Source organism: Spermophilus citellus (assembly GCF_964194105.1).
Source record: "Spermophilus citellus genome assembly, chromosome: 1".
In the NCBI taxonomy this organism is placed as follows: Eukaryota; Metazoa; Chordata; class Mammalia; order Rodentia; family Sciuridae; genus Spermophilus; species Spermophilus citellus.
In genome coordinates, this window is record NC_138182.1 from 176,336,855 (window position 1) to 176,343,986 (window position 7,132).

Genomic DNA, 7,132 nt, shown 5'->3' on the forward strand with positions numbered 1-7,132 from the left:
CTATTAAACACAGTCCTTGAAAACCTAGCCAGAGCAATTAAACAAAAAAAAAAAAAAAAAATTAAAGGGATACAAATAGGAAAAGAAGAACTATCCCTATTTGCTGACAACACGATTCTTTATTTAAAAGGTCCAAAAAGTTCCACCAGAAAACTTCCAGAACTAATTAATGAATTCAACAAAGTAACAGGCTATAAAATCAATTTCCATAAATCAAATGCATTTTTATACATCAGTGATGAATCCATTACAAGAGAAATTGGGAAAACTACTCTATTCACAATAGCCTCAAAAAACATGAAAATAAAATGCTTAGGAATGATCAGCCCATGCAACTTAGTGAGACTATAATAATGGTCCATTTCACCTTCTGAATATGGCTCCGAGGCTTATATAACAAGAAGTGAAAGATGGGCTCCGTGACACATACCTGTAATCCCAGCAGCTCAGGAGGCTGAGGCAGGAGGATCCAGATGAGTTCAAACCCAGCCTCAGCAAAAGCGAGGTGCTAAGCAACTCAGTGAGACCCTGTCTCTAAATAAAATACAAAATAGGGTTGGGGATGTGCCTTAGTGGTCCAGTGCCCCTGAGTTCAATTTCCATACCATCTCCCTCCCTCCACCCCACAAAAAAAAGGTGTGTGTGTGAAAGACCTCTACAGTGAAAACTACAGAAATTGAAAAAGACCTCAGAAGATCTCCCATGCTCTTGGGTAGGCAGAATTAACCTTGTCAAAATGACCATATAAAAAGTATTATACAGATTTAATGCAATTCCTATTGAAATACCAATTACATTCTTCATAGAACTAGAAAAAGCAATCATGAAATTCATTTGTAAAAATAAGAGACCCCAAATATCCAAAGCAATCCTTAGCAAGTGTCCCGACCGGCAGGATACATCAACGTGGGCAGTGAACCTAGGTGGGGAGGAATGAAGGGACAAGAGACACGAGAGATGACACCAAGACAGGAATTCTGATCAAGCTGCAAACTTTTATTGTTCACACAGGGGTATTTATATGCTGGGGATGGGGAAGCTCTCTAATCAGCAATTGCTGGATGTGGGTGGTAAAACTGCCAGCTGCAAGATGTCTGATGATCCTGATAACCGCAGGATGTTCCAGGGAGATAGGTAGCTGCAGGATGTCTCCCAGGGGGCTGTCAGGCTATTCTTTGAAGGAGAATTTCCTTCTAGCCCCTGACATCTCCCCCTTTCTTATATAAAATATTTGACCATACCTTACTAGCCATGTTTTTAGGGGGTGATAGAGGCTCTGTTCCTCTAGGAGGCCTTAGAATATCTCCTGATCCTGTAAGGGTCCGGCGAAAAGTCGGAGAAAGAGACCACCAAGAGACTGACTTATGCAAATGCAGAAGGGGATTTATTGAGGCCCCAGGCAGGCTCACTCAAAAAGCGAGAGCAGCCCAGAGCCCAGAGCAGAGGTCAAGCAGAGCTTAAGTACACTTTTTTTAAAACTTAATTTTGATGTGTATTCTTTGATTTTTTTTTTTTTCTTAACACCTAAAATTTTCTCCACCGACCTGAAAGCAGTACAAGTTGTCCGTTAATCTTCCCATAGGCCAATAAGAAAATGAATGGTCTCACAGGACAAAATAGGAGCCAGAAGTAAAAACTGAAGGGGAAAGGGAAGGGGGAGAATAGTCAATAGCTATACTGTATGTACATGTTAAAAACTGAATATCCCATCATCCTATTGTATGTATAGTTGAGTTCTCAGATTTGTAAGTTTTTATACATCCTTTCATTGAATAAACATTTATTAAATGGGAAAAAAAAAAGTACACTTTTTTTTGGGGGGGGGGCTTTGCATACATCAGAACAAATCATCATGAGGCGCGGGAAAATTGAACAACAACAACTCTGAGACATGATTAGCACATTCATTGGCGGGAACAGGTCGGGCGGGGGTGATTGGTCACTCCTAAGCAGGGGGGGGGGGGTACACATTCAAACTGATTGGTTCGGGCCCTGTGACAAACTGTACAGGGTCCTAGGCTAAATGGCCAGTAGGGCGTTGTCTTAACTATCTCAGGAATTTCAGGTTCTGGGTGTAGCAGAGGAATTTAACAATACCTAGTCTTTTACATTTTAATTCAGGCTTTGCAGCTTAGAAACTTTACCCTTTCAATCCGAGTTGATGTGTCCTGCCGGTCGGGACATTTAGCACCCAATGTGGGGCTTGAGCCTTTGACTGAGAAGGAACGCCGTCCTCCGGGAAGACTTGGCCAAGCAGAGCTCCCGATCGCCTCGGCAGACAGGACCGAGAGACAGATCCAGGAGGAGAGTGGGGACGACGCACGGTGAGTGACCCACCAGGGGACAAGCAGTTTCGTCACATGATTTGTTTTTGTCAGGCCTCAAGGAGGCCCTCAAGACGGGGGGGGGGGGGGGGGGGGGTGTTAAGAAAAAGGACTTAAAATTATTCTTTTCAGGGCTGGGGATGTGGCTCAAGCGGTAGCGCGCTCGCCTGGCATGTGTGCGGCCTGGGTTCGATCCTCAGCACCACATACCAACAAAGATGTTGTGTCCGCCGAGAACTAAAAAATAAATATTAAAAAAAAAATTCTCTCTCTCTCTCTCTCTCTAAAAAAAAAAAAAAATTATTCTTTTCATACATAGGAGAATTGTGTCCATGGTTTCCCCTTGAAGGGACCATTGATGGTAAAAGATGGCTTAGAGTAGGAGACTGTTTAAAAGATTATTATGAATCCTTTGGCCCAGAAAATGTGCCTGCTCCCACTTTTTCTTACTGGAACTTAATTAATGAAATTCTTAAAAGTTCACCCTTTGACAATGGTACCTTAAAACTTGTCAGGATTGGGGAAGAAGCTATGCAAAAGACCTCTCGTCCCTCTCGTCCCCCCTCGGCATGCCCTTCAGTTAGTATAGACATAGACCCTTCTCAGTCTCCCCAGGACCCCAGGAACCTTCTTGGTCCCCCTCAAAATCCCACCCTAATGAATAAGGCTCCAACGGTTGGGGAGGGGAACAGATCAAGGGGACGAAGCGGGGGAGTGGCAAGAGGAAGATCAGGATTCAGAGGATGAGGAGTTCACCCCAGGCAGGAAGGAACCCAGAGTGTCTACAAAAAATCAAGCCTACGTTTTCTTGAAAAACTTAAAAAGGCTTGTGCTCATTATGGCCCCACTGCGCCCTACACATTGGCTTTACTAGAGAGTCACAGCGCACAATGGCTTACTCCTAATGATTGGAAATTTTTAGCCCGAGCTACCCTCAGTGCCAGAGACTTCCTGTTATGGAATGCAGATTTCAAAGAGTACTGTCAGGAAACTGCTCAAAAAATTTTAACTAAGGCCTCCTCTAAATCCTGGACTTATGTTAAGCTAGTGGGAAATGCGCCTTTTGACACTAACCCTAAACAGGCGCATTTCCCTGCTGGACTTTTGGTGCAGATTCAGATGGCTGGCTTACATGCTTGGAGACGCCTCCCTCAAAAGGACTCGGCTACCACTTCCCTAGCAAAAATTCGACAAGGGCCTGACGAGTCTTATAGCGACTTTGTTGCCCGGCTTAACCTAGCCACGAAACGCCTACTTGGACCAAGCGAAAGCGAAAGCACCTTTGTAAAACATCTTGCCTTTGAAAACGCCAACCCGGCATGTCAGGATGTTCTTCCACCACATAAGGATAAAGGGGAACTTTCTGACTTTATTAGACTCTGTGACAGGGTGGGTGCAGCCCATGCGATGGGTCTCGCCATAGGTGCCGCCTTTACCAAGGCCTTTCGCAATCCTGGCTCACGTGCTTGCTTTACTTGTAAACAACTTGGCCATTTTGCACACGAGTGTCGGACAGGCAAACAAAGCCTAGGGATAGCGTCTCCTCAAACCGGGGCTAAACCGCCCCCAGCCACCCTTTGCCCTAGATGTGGTAAAGGTCGTCACTGGGCCAGTGAGTGTAGATCTTGAGTGTAAATCTAAGACAAATGCCCTTGGACAGCCTATTTCTTCCCGCTTCCCAGCCCCAGGCCCTGACCTCCCCCAGGACAAACCCAGAGGCAATAAGGTTTTTTCCCTCCCAAACTCCCAACCTACCTCAAAATCCTTCTCCACGATTGCCTCCCTCCAACGAGCCACCCCAGGCAGCGCAGGATTGGACCTCTGTGCCACCACTGATACAAAATTAGACTCCATGAAAGGGCCCCAGATAATACCCACTGGAATTATGGGTCCCCCTCCATCTCATATGTGTGCCCTTATTCTTGGAAGAGCCTCTACTACCTTACAAGGTGTTCAGGTCTTCCCTGGCATTATTGATAATGATTTCACTGGAGAAATAAAAATACTGGCCACAGCTATCCAAGGTAATGCCCAAGCTGATGCAGCAACTCGTTCCATCTTTCCAATTTTTGTTGGATCCGTTCAAAAGGCCACAGAGTTACACAATCTTCACCATCTAAATTCCCAGAGCCTTCGATTACTTTGTAAAATTACCAGGCAACAGGCACGAGAAATAGTAAAAGCATGTCCTGCTTGCGCTGTCTCCCTCCCCATTCAACACTTGGGAGTTAACCCCCAAGGATTACTGCCCAATCAGGTTTGGCAAATGGATGTTACTCATTTTCCTGAATTTGGAAAAACCAAATATATACACGTTTCTATAGATACCTTCAGTGGCTTTATTTTTGCATCACCACATTCTGGAGAGGCTACCAAAGATGTCCTTTCTCATCTTGTTTCAGCCTTTTCCGTAATGGGTAAACCAATACATATTAAAACAGATAATGGTCCTGCATATACCAGTGTCAAGTTTAAACAGTTTTGTGCTACCTTCCAAATTTGTCATACTACTGGAATTCCATACAACCCTCAGGGCCTAGGCATTGTGGAATGTGCCCACCTTACCTTAAAGACTTGGTTAACCCGCCTTAAGGCTTCCGACCTTGTATTTACCACTCCCAGGGATCGCCTTAACCATGCATTATTTGTCCTTAATTTTCTTACCCTAGACAGTGAAGGCCATTCGGCTGCCGACACACACTGGCATCCCTCGTCCAATTCTGTTCGCCCACCTGTTATGTGGCGTGATCCCCTTACAAATAAATGGAAAGGCCAAGATTCTGTCCTCATCTGGGGGCGAGGCTCAGCTTGTGTTTTGGACCAAGAACAAGCAGCCCCAAGATGGTTACCAGAACGCCTGGTTAAACAGGTTAATAACTTACCTCAACACAGGGACGGAGGCCCTCCCCCTGAGGACAAATTTTCCTCTTTTGCAGATGCAGCCAACAATCTGTGTGAGGATCCTGCTTAAGGCACTTCTGCTGAACAGGTTTGTACACGGAGGCCTTAGCCCTCCACCTTCCAACATCAGGGAGTACCTTTTTGCCCTCCCCCCTGCGAATGCAAGGGAGGATCTTGGACTCAGGCTCCCACTAGTTAGACCCAGACTGCTGACTGGTTGACTAAGGTGGCTTACCTCCGTGCCAAGGTTGACCATAAACTCGGAGGAGTTCATCAGCCTGAATGGGTATGTGTTAACAAGCCAAAGATTATTCCCCCCAGTACAAGTAAAGCTCTCCAAAATTGTTCTGCAAATTGTACGCATACCCAGGCGATGCATGTCTCTTGTTATGCGTCGGCCTCAATTTGTGTTAACAAGCAGGGAGAACAATTTTTTGAAGCCACCCTAACTAAAACTCATGCAGCAAGGGGGACCACTATTCATTATACCCCCGTTCTCTTTGACCGGGGAGGAGAAGGCATACACACCAAGTTACAGTCAGCTAGATGCCAAGGCACTGTCAGTAAACCCTCCTGCTGGCCCATTAAGGCCCCTACAGGGGTCTCTGATGGTAGAGGACCCACTGATGCTATCAAGCATCTTCAGATAATCAAACTTTTGAAACCCCAGATCCCTGAGCTCACATATCATCCCTTAATGCTGCCTAAATCCCAGCTCCCAGATTTAGATACCAATACATTAGATATTTTGGAAACTACCTTCTCCTTGCTTAATAATTCCAACCCCACCCTTGCTGGTGATTGCTGGCTCTGCATGACAACAGGGGAAATCATGCCTATGGCAGTTCCTATTAATTCTATCATAGACAATGATAATACATGCCAACCTGGATTTCCTTTTAAAGTACAGCCTTCAGGCACTTTTACATCATGTCTTTTAGGCGGGATGCAGAATAATACCTATGATATTGATGTTGGAGTTACTTCTTTTGGAAATTGCTCAACAGTACAAAATTATTCCTCACCCACCAGGCTGGTACAATTTATTAAAGAACAGATTAATATTTTGGCCTCTAAGCCCATACAGGTCCACTATCATCATCTGGAGATGGAAGACTGCACTGCCAACATTTAAAAGGATGTTCTACCCTTCTCACAGGCTTATTTCTTAAGTTTACATCCCCACAGATCTCTCTTTCTTATATAAAAGTATAAGTAACAGCTCTGACCAACCATCTTCTGCCCTTGCCATAAGGGTTCACTCCTCCATGGGCCCCTCGGCTTGGGGGAGGACGCACCCATGGAGTGAAGACGTTAGGCCATAATAACGGAGGGTGCAGGAAGGACTGCAGGAGGATGGATCCACGGATCCCAAAACCCAAGACCTCTGAGTGACACGCTCTGGTGATGGCGGTTGGCATGCTCCCCCCTCAAAGCTGTCTCCTCCAAAAACATGCCAAGGCCACCACGAAATCTCCTAGTGAAGATTTCAGGACAAAGCAAGAAGAGTAAAACAGGAGGCATCACAATACCAGCCCTTAAACTATACTACAGAGCCATAGTAACAAAAATGGCATAGTATTGGCACCAAAACAGACATGTAGACCAATGGTACAGAATAGAAACACAGACACAAACCCATATAAATACAGTTATCTTATACTAGACAAAGGTGCCAACAACATACATTGGAGAAAAGATAGTGTATTCAACAAATGATGCTGGGAAAACTCGTATGTAGCAAAATGAAATTAAACTTCAATTTCTCACCCTGCACAAAAATCAACTCAAAGTGGATCAAAACTACTCCAAGATTTTATCTCACTCCAGTCAGAATGACAATTATCAACAATGCAAGCAACAATAATTGCTGCTGAGGATGTGGGGAAAAAGGTACACTCATATTG

At 44.9% G+C, this 7,132-nt stretch overlaps 1 long non-coding RNA gene across 1 annotated transcript; it reads left to right on the forward strand.

Moving 5' to 3' along the window:
- Positions 1–2,197: 2,197 nt before the first annotated feature.
- Positions 2,198–6,704, forward strand: LOC308653880. Its single transcript, XR_014023124.1, has 3 exons — positions 2,198–2,324; positions 5,261–5,313; positions 6,313–6,704. It is a non-coding gene; the product is annotated as an uncharacterized lncRNA (long non-coding RNA).
- Positions 6,705–7,132: the final 428 nt, after the last annotated feature.